A 13450-nucleotide genomic window follows, 5' to 3' on the forward strand; every position below is an offset into this window, starting at 1 on the left:
TAAAGTATGAATAAGATACATATAATTATCTAGGTCAGTCCACTTGTGCTCTGTAAGTGGGCAGCCAAAAAATGGTGCTGAGAGTTCCAGGAGCATTCAAGAGTCTTTCCCATATTCCTGAGCGGGCCACGCATTTTTTGAGAGTCTCTCGGCCGTTCTGGTAGAGTAAACAAGTATGGCTTGGACGCGATACAGCAGGATAATGCTATCTCCATCTCCATGGGTCTGGGTAATTTAGGGGAGTGGCCTAATCATGAAGGGGGAGGGGCACACCTGCCAGCATGTCCGTGCACGGTAATTACTTCCTCAGCACTTCTGCCTATAGTAGCCTGTAGGCTAGAGGTATACACAGACCCCGGGATTTGGTTCTGGTATTAAATCATTGTTGTCTTCTGGTTTCAGATCTAGATTTCTTTACACATTGATAAAATCAGCTAAAACCCTGTAACTTGGATGTTAGTGTGTAGTATTACAGTTCTACACTCTCCTGGCTGACATGTGACACGTGTGATACGTGTGTCATGTATGCAGCTGATGCGGCTATGAATACTGGGAGTATAGCAGAGAGGACCAGTATGAATGGGTGGGAGACAGTGATGAATGAGTGTAGGAAGAGATGTACCAGTCATTGCATCAGATCATTGCATCAGATCATTGCATCAGATCATTACATCAGATCATCGCACCAGATCATTGCACCAGATCATCGCACCAGATCATCGCACCAGATCATCGCATCAGATCATCGCACCAGATCATCGCATCAGATCAGACAGATGAGACCTGACACTGAGACGAGCGTTCGCTGGAGACTGACAGTTGGGACCTTTTCCAATAAACCCGATCACTGGGAGAAAGACCAACAGTGACATCTGGCGTTTATTACATAACGGGAAGCGGACCGACTGCCAAATACGTCGTATAATAATAAGGCATCAAAGGCGTATTGGAAGGGAAACTACAAAGAGGAGACAATTTGTTATCTCATTACACCCTGCAGAGCGCTGCGTGCAGCACAGACCTCAGACCTCCCTACATATGTGCTGGATGTCCAGCGGCTGTCTCACTCCCCCTTGGCAACAAGCGATTCCCTCCCCCTCCTTGGTAAAAAGAAATTCCCCTCCCCCCTTGGCAACAAGCATTTTCACTCTCCCTTGACAACAAGCATGTATTCCCCCTTGGCAATGAGCATGAAGCCCCCTTGGCATTGAGCATGAAGCCCCTGGCATCAATGAGCACGTAGGTAAGCGGCACTTATGTGTCAAACATGTAATGGGCATTATGGTGTGTGGTCTAAAGTGTAATGCCACGCCCCTTTTTGTGATGCCACGCCTCCTTCCCATGAGGTCAAGGCCCTTTTCGGCACGCGGCTTCGCCACGCAAAAATCCGCCCTGCTTGTGTATTTGGATCTGGGACCCCCCATTACCGTAATTCTAGATTTGCCTATGGTTATAAGGTATGCTGATTTCCAGGCTCTGCATGGTGTCTGACATCAATCTACAGGGGATCCATCCAACTGATATGTTACATGCATGATAACACCCAGTGGCGTAACTATAGTCCCGCAGCCCCCGCGTTGGCGGGGAGGCGCTTGGCAGGTGTGGGCGCCTGGGGGGTCTGTGGGACTATAGTTACCACCTGGTCCCGGCTCCCGACTCCTGCCCTCCCCCTTTCTTACCCCATTGCCGCCGGCGCCGCTGCCTCTAACCCGACACGCAGATCTGTGTTGGGTGACGGGCGGTCCCCGGCTCCGGCTGCAGTGCTAATATAATAAGAGACACTCGGAAAATGGCTGCCCCCATAATGCTGTATGGGGGCAGCCATTTTCCGAGTGTCTGTTATTATATTAGCACTGCAGCCGGAGCCGGGGACCGCCCGTCACCCGACACAGATCTGCGTGTCGGGTTAGAGGCAGAAGCGCCGGCGGCAATGGGGACGGGTAAGGAGGGGGTTAACGCCTCTGATAACACCAAACGGTCAGCCTCTGAACCTAACCATATCCCCTTCTCGTAGCCTAACCCAAGCCCAGCAGCTCCTGCAGAATTTCCCATGTCAACATGAACATTCTGCAGATATCAACAATGTCGACAATCAGAACTGGTGCCAGCAATGTTTGTCAAGGTCAAAAAATGCATCCGGATTGCTTTGCATCATTTACAATGGGGAATTTAAAAGAAATACAGACATTGAGATTGATTGGTCCAAGGAGGCCTGTGACCCAAACGTCTACGTCACAAAACTCCAGCCCTGCGTCCGTCTCTCAATGACCAGAGGTGTAGCGGTACTTGTGTAATATCTGGGCGCCCAATTTTTTTATCGGGTCAGAAAAATCAGGTCGATCGCATCGCATGCAACCAAATCGCATGCAATGCGATGCGATCGACCCGAATTTTACATTGGATCCAATGTTAAATGGTCCCTGAGACCCGATTTTACATTGGGTACAATGTTAAATCCCCCCAAACCCCATTTTTTATTGTATACCCAACCTGTTCATACCCCCACTACCCAAGTGGGCATGGAGTTGATTTTATGTAGTATGGCGAGCCCGAAGCGTGGCGAACGCAGCGAGCCCCGCGAGGGGATGCGGAATACATGTTTAGTAATCCGCGTCCCCTCGCGTAGCCAGGGAATGTTTGTAAATGCAGCAGCCAACGCTTGCAATCCGCCAATTTTGGATACGCTCTTTAAAGTATCTTATTTTGTAAATCGGTTCTAGGCTGCGGTTCCACATCAGACATACAGTAAGTATACCTTCTGCTGATGCTGCCAAAAGCTCTCCAAATATGTAGTTGACCTGGGCACGGACTAGGTAACCCTACACCATGTTCTCAATTCACCCTATAATGCCAAGAAGCTGTTATAATAATATTAATGATGAGACAAAAGTGCCAACAAATAAAATATATCTTGTGTACAGTAAATGTCGTGTACTGTGTCTGGAGACGCAAAGTTCCAGGCAGAGGGTGTTTTATATTAAACATTTGAAAAATCCAATGACAATCGGAAATTAAAATAAAAACATCCAGGTTGAAGATGGCTGGGAATAGTTTCCTGAAGCATCGGAAATTTGTGAGAGCTGTTGGTAAATAACACAGTAGCGTTAGGAGTGTCCCTACCCCAGGGGTAGGTCTGTATCAAGGATCTACCTAACAATTACCCCTATACTGCAGCTGGACCCACTGAAGTCAACTGTCATTGCTGTCAGTGGCGTCACTAGGGGGGGTGTGGCCAGCACCCAGGTGTCACCCCTTGGTAGGGTGACACCACTGAAACGCGCACCCCCTCATCCGCGCCCCGGTCTGCAGTCTGCACATCCCCATGGGCACATTGCAAGCTTGGAGCATAGGAGAAACACTGGTATAGACAATCTAGTACTATATTAATAGAGTCTAGTTTTTCCTCTATTTCCTCTTTCTCATTGACTTCATTTGGAAACGGCAGCCATTTTTAAGAAGTTTTTGTCTCCAATACAGAAGCCAATTTGATATATAGATTAATATTAAGCTGAATAGAAAAACAGACAGTTATCGGCATAGGCATCATCATACCCTCCAACATGACCCATTCCATGAGGTGCACAATGCTCTGCTCCTGGACTTCCCTCTTACTGCATGTTTCATTTATACAGTACACTTACAGTATACGCTGACCATGCTGACATAGACACCTAGGGCCTTATTCTGATCGGAGCGGCCAAACGTGCGTATGTTCGCTATTAACGTACGCTAGCCGCACGCGGCCGTTGGGGTTAAGTCAACCCACAACTCAGCCGCATACGTACGGGCATAAACAACGTAGAAGGGGAGTGGCGTACAAATGAGCGTACGCCAACGTACACGGACGGGCCAGCCCTTACACTCCGACAACTGGCGTATAACTGAGCGTACGCCGCCGTTTACGGACGTCTCTCGTCCGTCTTCCCACCGCCTTCTTGCGGAGATCTGAGCGTACGCCAGCTTGCACGGACGGGTCCCTATTGTTTTCAATAGAAAAGTCAGCTTATGTCACCGCTCGTGAGAGTGAGCGTACGTCCGTGTACGCTGACATACCCTTCATATATATGGACCTGCAAATCTTGCCTTTCAACTATAATTATGAAAATTAATTAATTGATTGAATTAATTAATGTGCAAAATAGTGGTCATGGGCTTAAAACATTGCTGAAACATCCTTTGTAGGTGTTAGATGTGGTTTATGTTATTGTATCATAAATACAAAACCTATGTTTGTATTAGAGTGAACACGTTGACACATGTCGACTTGTGTAGATTGAGTGTGCTACTGTGTAAAGTCTATGAAAGCACGTAGTGAATGTGTATAACTGTTTAGCAAATACCTACCTTAGCATATATAAGCAGGTCTTACAAAGATTCTTACCTTAAATTAAACAAACCTTTAAATGTCGAGAAGTATAGAAAGATAAGCTTCCAATGTGTTTGAGTGCTGTGTGTGGCTTGCAGGTAGTGAAATCATGGTTTGGACTTAATAGACTGCAGCATTGCTTATTACATTCAGGTGTATGTATTTGAGTAGGAATCAGCGTTAATTAGCAAACTCAGGCGCACGCTGGCATGCGGTATCTGTAGGGGTGGTCTGAGCTGGCGGTTGGCAGCCGCCTGTTTTGTGTCCGAAATGAACGGTGCCTTAGTCGATCGTGCGGTAGTAGCACCGCTCATTTTTGGTGCACACCCCCGTGTACGCCCATATTTACGCCCATTTTCCCTCATTATTTCGGCCGCTCCCCTCATCACGCCCCTATGCCGCCCCCAATGCCCGTACACTCGCGTACAGGTTTTTTCGCACGTAGAGACCCGTCCGTAAGCGTTGTGGAGTGGTCGCGCCTGCGCATTAGCGAATTTACGCATGCGCAGATCATGAAAAACCCCGGGACGTACGCGTACGGCCCGGCCGCTCCAACCAGAATAAGGCCCCATGTGAAAAACTTCACCTTTTCACTGTTAACCATGTTCACGCCCAAACTTTTGCTTGTGTCGACATTCCATTACTGTCTACCTACCTAGAGTATGTCGAGCATTGTCGACCATTAGTGGTCGACCTAGTGACTGTCGAACTAGATATTGTCTATAATCTATACTATAACCAAAATACTTACTCTCACAGAATGGCTGGGGGGCACCCACAAAAATTGTGTGGCACTCCCAGCCCCCTGCAACCCTATCCAGCTGCTCACACTCCCCGTTGCCACCTTACGGAGCACAAGTGGGTGGTTCGATAGAGCCTGATTTGTGGTCCGTCGTAGCTCCACCCCCATGTTATTGCAGCTCTGAATAGGGCGGAGCCATGATGGTACATGTGATCGTACCCCCATGCTCGCTGCAGATCCCACCTGTGCAGCTGGGAAGCCCCCTCCAGTAAAGTCATGGACAGCTATAATAAAGAGGGGGGGCTTTGAGAGCCTGTTTGAAGCTTTGGCTGTGAGGGGAGAGGGGTTTCCTAGTCAGAGACAACCGAGCCTGGAAATCTCATTTATACTATTGGCAAAGTCCTGGAGAATATAGTTCCCCAGGAATTGAGAGAATTGTGTTGTTCTCTTTGTGCTGAGATGCAGATGTGACAGTGGGGCTTGTCACTCCCCCCACCCCCCACACACACCCCTCCTGCCGTCTCCTGTGCTTTTGGGTGGAAGGAAAATGTTAGTCATGCTGGAGTTTACCCTATTTTTCCAGCTTTCCGGATGGAAAGTACAGAACGTAACAGGCAGCAGAGGCAGCAGCGGTAACCGGCATGTACAGTACTAACGGTGCAGCAGCCATCAGATTACACCCGATCAGCACATCCACTGTATATAGGGGGGTCACGCAGACATCATCGTATGGAATTACTGCGGTGTGCATGCCTGCTGTGGGTCAGCACCAGGGGTGGAATTATCCCACGTTCCGGAAGCTGCATGGCAGGGATGCGGAATGGCCAGCTGAGAGTTACACGGGCCCCAGAAACAATGTTTAGGAAACTTCTCAGCAGTTTTCCAGGATCCGTCTTTTATTCTGCCGCACTTAGAGAACAGGCTGGATATCCCCATGTGCACCATAGTTACCTCCCCTCCTGCATTCTGCAGGAGACTCCCTGACATAGCAACAATCTCCCTCTCTCCCTCATTAGTCTAGCAATCTCCCTCATGTCACCTAGCCCACATTGCACTGTTACATCATAGCTACCTCCCCTCCTGCATTCTGCAGGAGACTCCCTGACATAGCAACAATCTCCCTCTCTCCCTCATTAGTCTAGCAATCTCCCTCATGTCACCTAGCCCACATTGCACTGTTACATCATAGTTACCTCCCCTCCTGCATTCTGCAGTAGACTCCCTGACATAGCAACAATCTCCCTCTCTCCCTCATTAGTCTAGCAATCTCCCTCATGTCACCTAGCCCACATTGCACTGTTACATCATAGCTACCTCCCCTCCTGCATTCTGCAGGAGACTCCCTGACATAGCAACAATCTCCCTCTCTCCCTCATTAGTCTAGCAATCTCCCTCATGTCACCTAGCCCACATTGCACTGTTACATCATAGTTACCTCCCCTCCTGCATTCTGCAGGAGACTCCCTGACATAGCAGCAATCGCCCTCTCTCCCTCATTAGTCTAGCAATCTCCCTCATGTCACCTAGCCCACATTGCACTGTTACATCATAGTTACCTCCCCTCCTGCATTCTGCAGGAGATTCCCTGACATAGCAGCAATCGCCCTCTCTCCCTCATTAGTCTAGCAATCTCCCTCATGTCACCTAGCCCACATTACACTGTTACATCATAGTTACCTCCCCTCCTGCATTCTGCAGGAGACTCCCTGACATAGCAGCAATCTCCCTCTCTCCCTCATTAGTCTAGCAATCTCCCCCATGTCACCTAGCCCACATTACACTGTTACATCATAGTTACCTCCCCTCCTGCATTCTGCAGGAGACTCCCTGACATAGCAGCAATCTCCCTCTCTCCCTCATTAGTCTAGCAATCTCCCCCATGTCACCTAGCCCACAGTACACTGTTACATCATAGTTACCTCCCCTCCTGCATTCTGCAGGAGACTCCCTGATGTAGCAGCAATCTCCCTCATTAGTCTAGCAATCTCCCTCATGTCACCTAGCCCACGTTACACTGTTACACCATAGTTACCTTCCATCCTGCAGGAGACTCCCTGATTTAGCAGCAATCTCCCTCTCTCCCTCATTAGTCTAGCAATATCCCTCATGTCACCTAGCCCACATTATACTGTTACATTTTTTGGGGAAAAAAGGAATGCGAGACAGATACATTTACACTGAATCATCAGCACCATTTCCCAGCACTTTACCAAGTATAGTAGCTCTTACTAACTGCTTTGGGGATCATCTACATTTTTTAATAAGTCATAATGAAAGATTCCTCTCAGATGTAGCAGTACACACCCACGCTTCTAGGTGCCACGTTCACAATCACTTTTCACAATCTCTCCACATATGGAACTAGACATATGTGGGTGGAGTATGACATGGGGGCGCTTTGCAAATTTCTACTACCAACTATAATCTCCCTGAAACTAGTTTTCAAAAGTCGGCAAGTATGATGTGCACAGCGCCCTCATTTGTTACCCTGCGCCGAGTGGCTCCACCAAATACGCTGACGCAGCTGGATACTATGCAACCGGTATCTGTAATGCCGCCACACATCTGGCCGGATACTGCGCTGGTTATCAAAGTGCCGGCACGACTGGCAGTCGGCAGTTCTGCATTAGACATCTGCAGAATGTGACTAAGAACCAGCGGAGGCTCCGGAGGGGTTGTGGAAAGTCAACAGGCAAAGGTCAACATGCAATAGGTCAACAGGGTGAAAAGGTCGACAGGGACAAAAGGTCGACAGGGACAAAAGCTCGACAATGAAAAGGTCGATGTGAGTTTTTCACATTTTTTCTTGTTGTCGATATTGACACCTGTCGACTTGGACCATCAATTAGTATAACATTTACCCTAGCCTGGCGCGCTTGGCTCGCTGTGCTTTGGGCGCACTGTTATATTCTCCCTTTATGCCGACACGGATGGTGAAGTAGGAAAAAAATCCAAATTTTTTTTTTTACAAATAGTGGAAAAGTCAAGTCGACCTTTTTGAATGTCGACCTTTTGACCATGGCGACATGCAGGCCCTGTTGACATGTGGGCCCTGTCAACCTTTTGCTGTCGATCTATTAACTGTCTCTCTAGACACTGTAGATCTATCAACCGGATACACTAATACACGGATACACAAATCAAGGAGTCGCATTCACTGCCACCAACTGCCATTCCAAGCTGACTCACTAGCAGTGGGTGAACTTTGAACTGTGCTGCAGCCAGGGCCACCGACAGGGGGATGCTAGGGGTACAACTGTCCCGGGCCCCGCGGCCCCCGCCTCTGTGACAGACAGTAGGGCCCGGGCAGCAGCCTGCCAGCACCCCCATTCACTTTAGCCATCCTCACAACTACACAGCGGCGGGCTGCATGTCTTCCACAGCCCGCCGCACAAAGACAGACTTAGACAGTCCCCAGGGCCTGGCTGGATCCTCCTGCTGCACAGCGGCACAGGTGCAGCAGGAATGCCGGGCGCCCAGCCTGCCGCAGCCAGATCATAGAGGACTCGGATGGACCACCACCTCGGCCTGCAGGTAAGCTTTTAATACACGGCGGGCAGGGGGTGTTGGGGGGGGGGGGTGGATGTCGGGGCCCGGGATTTTGTCAGTCCCGGGCCCCACAATTTCTGACGGCAACCCTGGTTGCAGCTGCTCCTCTGGAGCCACCACTGCTAATAGCCACCTTCAGGATCTATTACACAATGTAATTTATACCCCATTTACACCACCGCAAAAACCCAGGTCAGCGTGGGTCAGACCCGGGTCAGCGGCGGTGTAAATGGGTCCACCCGTGTCCATTTACCCGGGACTTCTACCCAGGTCCTGACCTGGGTTGAACACGGCTAGGACCTGGATAGAGGGTGGTGTAAACGGGTACGCCGGGTCATCCTACGCAGCTCCCTTTACATCAATGGGGAGGCCATCCCCTTTCTCTCCTCTATTACTCTCTCCACCTGATACTCTTCTGTCTCTCGCTCTCCCTCACTCTCTCTTCTGCCCTGTTTAGGGGCATTGTAATGGGGGGGGGGGGGACACCTTTAAAGATTTTGCTATGGGGCCCTGAATGTTCTAGTTACGCCCCTGAAAAGGGGTATTATGAAAGGATACAATTAAAAGGGGATTTCATTTCATCTCATTGGGGTGTGGAATAGAGAACTTGCAGTATTTAGGTCCAGTTCAATTCAAGGGGCATTATTTTGGTTCATTCTTTCTGACAAAATCCTTCTTAGATGGGCATGTGCACTGCAGGTGGGGAAGGTGTTACTTGTGCAGAGATAGTTAGATTTGGGTGGGGTTTTACTTCAAAGTGAGATCTATATTGCAGTGTAAAAATAAAGCATCCCAGCTTATGATGGTTTTTGGGGTGCCGCACCCTGCACCTAGATATAGCGCTAGGGACCCCCAATATACAGAGAAGCCTTGACGCGGCTTGGGGGCATAGCATACACCTGCGCAGGTATATGTAACCAATATCTCTGAATTCTTTTATCATGTAGTGTTCTAGATTGGTTACTAGCATTGCTCAGTGTGCTGAGGGAAAAAATGTCTTGTTTTACTTGCCCAGTAATTAACCCCTCCCTCATGCACCTGGGAAATGCTACTGAACTAATTGAGCATCTATCACTATCTGTATGTAAAAATAAAGCAGTCAGTATTTTCCCTTCACAGAAACAAAATTACTCACCCAAATCTAATTCTCTCTGCACATGTTACATCTGCCCCCCCCTGCAGTGCACATTGTTTTGTCCATCTAAGAAGGATTTTGTCAGAAAGAATGAACCAAAATAAGGCCCAATATTTGGACATTTCAGTAATTGGTACATCGAGTAGCATCACATCCTCCATAGGAACACCGGGGGTTGCGGATGCCCGTGGGAATGGAGGGATTGCAGGAGTATCGGAAATGGTATCCAGATGGTGGACTGACAATGTCTAGGTCAACAACACTTGGTCAACATGGTGAACGTCAAGCACGACAGTAAGTCGACATGAATGTAGGGTGGGATCACTAAGCACATATACATCATACCTCCCAACTTCTGACCCGTAGAAATAGGGACACCCGAAAAGGGGGCGGGTCGTATGCAAATGAGGTTGTGGCTTATGCTAATTAGCCGCGACCTCATTTTCATACGAGAATAGACGCTGTGCGCATGCGCACAGCGTCTATTCTACTAGATTGGGGGGTCTCCCAACTGCCACCCCCCGCAGCGGGACAATGCCTGCCGCGGGTGGGACAGCGGGACAGGACCCGAAAATCAGGACTGTCCCGCTGTAATCGTGACAGTTGGGAGGTATGTATACATACATGTTATCATATATGTAATATATGTGCTGGATCCATCACCAAGGGATCTCCAGGAATCTGCATAAGCCCGCCCCCGGACTCCAATTGGCTAGTTTCACGGGAGTACAGAGGGCGATGGCTTCTGCTGATTCCTGGGTTCCACAAGTCGCCCGATGCACTCCGAGATCTGTCTTTGCCCCCTCCCCCCTGGTTGGAGCTAAAAAGGTCGGCATGACTGTATCACAATTTTTTTTTTGTGGGCCTTTTCTATCGTCACCATCCACGTGGACTCCAATTGAGAACGATAAAGTGCCGAGCACATCGGTAGTGGAGCGATGCACCTGACATAGATGCGAGGGGACGCGGTACACTAATTAGGAGTCCACGCACGGGTGCTGACATTGACACAAAAATGTGTTGACCTTTTCCGTGTTAACCTTTTCCATGGGTTGACCTATGTCGACCTGCTATACCACACCCATCAGGGATGCCTGCTACGGTCCCTCCTGCATATATTTAGGTATCCCTCAGCCTAGTTAGGCCTCAGCTCTATCAGCAAGGTAGGCCTCATCCCTAAAGTGTGGAGTAGGCCTCAGCCCTAACAGCAGAGTAGGCCTCATCCCTAAAGTGGAGTAGGCCTCAGCCCTAACACCAAGGAAGGCATCAGCCATAACAGCGAGGAAGCCTCAGGCCTAAGTGTGGAGTAAGCGTTAGCTCTAACAGCGGAGTAGGCCTCAGCCCTGATAACAGTATAGGCCACAGCCCTAACGGGGGGGGGAGCCTCAGTCCTATTTGGAGGCTGTCCCACTGTCCCTCATGGGTAGCAATGTCCCACAGATGGGGGGGGGCAGTTTGGGTGGAGCAGGAGACCACCGCTGCTCTGAAAAGATGCCATGACCTTGTGCATGGCATCTCTTCAGTGCAGGGAAGAGGGAGGGAGGGTGCCGAGGGCTGCCCAGTCGCTAGTAGAGTGCTGGGCATGCCCTGAAAATGATAAAAATTGGGGCGTGGCACAGGGCCATACCCACTCTCTCCTAAGCCCCAACCCCACTTGGGTCCTGGTTTTAAGGATATCAAAGTTGGGATATCAGCCGCCCTCAGCCATAACACCAAGGTAGGCCTCAGCCGAAATCTTTCAATCAGGAACAGTGTAATGTTTGCAATGCCGCAGTTCTGCTCCTCTTCCCAGATATCATTTCCATGGTAAATATTAGGGATGTGCACCGGCCACTTTTCGGGTTTTGAGTTTTGCGTTCTGATTACCTTGAGGTTTTGGGTTCTAATGGGTTTTGGCAAAACACCTCCTAAGTGTTTTGTGTTTGGATTTTTGGGGTTTTGGGTTCTGATTTTCTTGTTAAAAAAGCATAAAAACTGCTAAAATCGCAGAATTTGGGTGTTTTTTTTTTTGCTCCTACGCTATATTAACCTCAATGACATTCATTTACACTCATTTCCAGTCTATTCTGAACACCTCACACCTCACAATATTGTTTTTAGGGCAAAAGGTTGCACCGAGGTAGCTGGATAACTATGCTAAGCCACACAAGTGTGCGGCACAAACACTTGGCTCATGTAAGAGTGACACTGCAGAGGTAGATACGGCAGTATTAGGCAGTGGGCCCCAGACCACAGAGGTAGATACGGCAGTATTAGGCAGTGAGCCCCAGACCACACAGGTATGGCAGTATTAGGCAGCGAGCCCCAGACCAGACAGGTAGATACGGCAGTATTAGGCAGTGAGCCCCAGACCAGACAGGTAGATACGGCAGTATTAGGCAGTGAGCCCCAGACCAGACAGGTAGACACGGCAGTATTAGGCAGTGAGCCCCAGACCACACAGGTACGGCAGTATTAGGCAGTGAGCCCCAGACCAGACAGGTAGATACGGCAGTATTAGGCAGTGAGCCCCAGACCACACAGGTATGCCAGTATTAGGCAGTGAGCCCCAGACCAGACGGTAGATATGGCAGTAGATAAGACAGTAGTACTAGGCACAAGACAGGTAGATACGTCAGCAATACTAGTATTGTGCACCAGCAGAATTTATAATAATTAATTTTATTATTAGGTTCTGCTTGGCAGTGGCACTCAGTGGCACGTGCACCAGCAGCATGGAATTATTTTTTACAGTCCCACACAGCACAAGTATTATTTTTTAATTAAATTAGATATAGCAGCCTAGTATGTACTAGGTAGGTACACTAGGTAGGCAGTAGCGCTGCCAGTGGCAACAGTGGACTGAGTAACTAAATAATACTGGCAGATTCAGTGCAGGCAGCACCAGTGGACTATATATATAATATAATTAATTAATTATTAATATATAATATAATATTACAGGCACAGCACAGCACCAGAGGTAGGCCCCAGCACAGAGGAGACAGTAGTACTACAGGTACACAGTTAGACTGTTCTCCTAAGCAGAGAGGAGAACAGAGTACACAGCAGCACTGATGGAGACAGCCCCAGCAAATAAAATAATTAATTACAGCACAGCACACCAGAGGTAGACCGCACAGAGGAGACAGTAGTACTACAAGTACACAGTTAGACTGTTCTTCTAAGCAGAGAACAGAGTACACAGCAGCACTGAGGGAGACAGCCCCAGCGAATAAAATAATTAATTACAGCACAGCACACCAGAGGTAGACCGCACAGAGGAGACAGTAGTACTACAAGTACACAGTTAGACTACACAGCAGCACTGAGAGACAAGGTCAAGCTCAAGTTTAAGCCCCAGCAGCAGCACCAACACACCCTCTCCCAACCCACTACTAGACAGGAGTGAAGATGGCGGGCGCGGCAGCCACTTTTAAAGCCTCGCGAAATCCGGCGCCGGGAGATGACGTTCTAATCAAGCGGACGGACCCGAGTCAGGCGGGAATCTCCGTGCGCTGCTCGGAATCGGGCTCGGAATGATGACGTCCGTGGGGGCTCGGATCTCCGGAATCCGAGTCTGCACACCTCTAGTAAATATGCTACAAAGTGGAAACATGTGTTACATACAGTGCCCACCCCTCTTACCTCACACTCACCCCGAGCATTCTTCTGGAGA

At 49.1% G+C, this 13450-nt stretch overlaps 1 protein-coding gene across 1 annotated transcript in view; it reads right to left on the reverse strand.

Annotated features, from left to right (window-relative positions):
- The window catches only part of COL5A2 (collagen type V alpha 2 chain), a 174400-nt gene extending 168592 nt beyond the window's left edge, over window positions 1-5808 (reverse strand). The window contains exon 1 of the mRNA XM_083154257.1: window positions 5679-5808. The gene's annotated coding sequence lies outside the window, so the exon portion shown is untranslated. The remainder of the gene's footprint in view (window positions 1-5678) is intronic.
- Window positions 5809-13450: the final 7642 nt, after the last annotated feature.

This window comes from Crinia signifera, chromosome 7, assembly GCF_055691185.1.
Source record: "Crinia signifera chromosome 7, ASM5569118v1, whole genome shotgun sequence".
In the NCBI taxonomy this organism is placed as follows: Eukaryota; Metazoa; Chordata; class Amphibia; order Anura; family Myobatrachidae; genus Crinia; species Crinia signifera.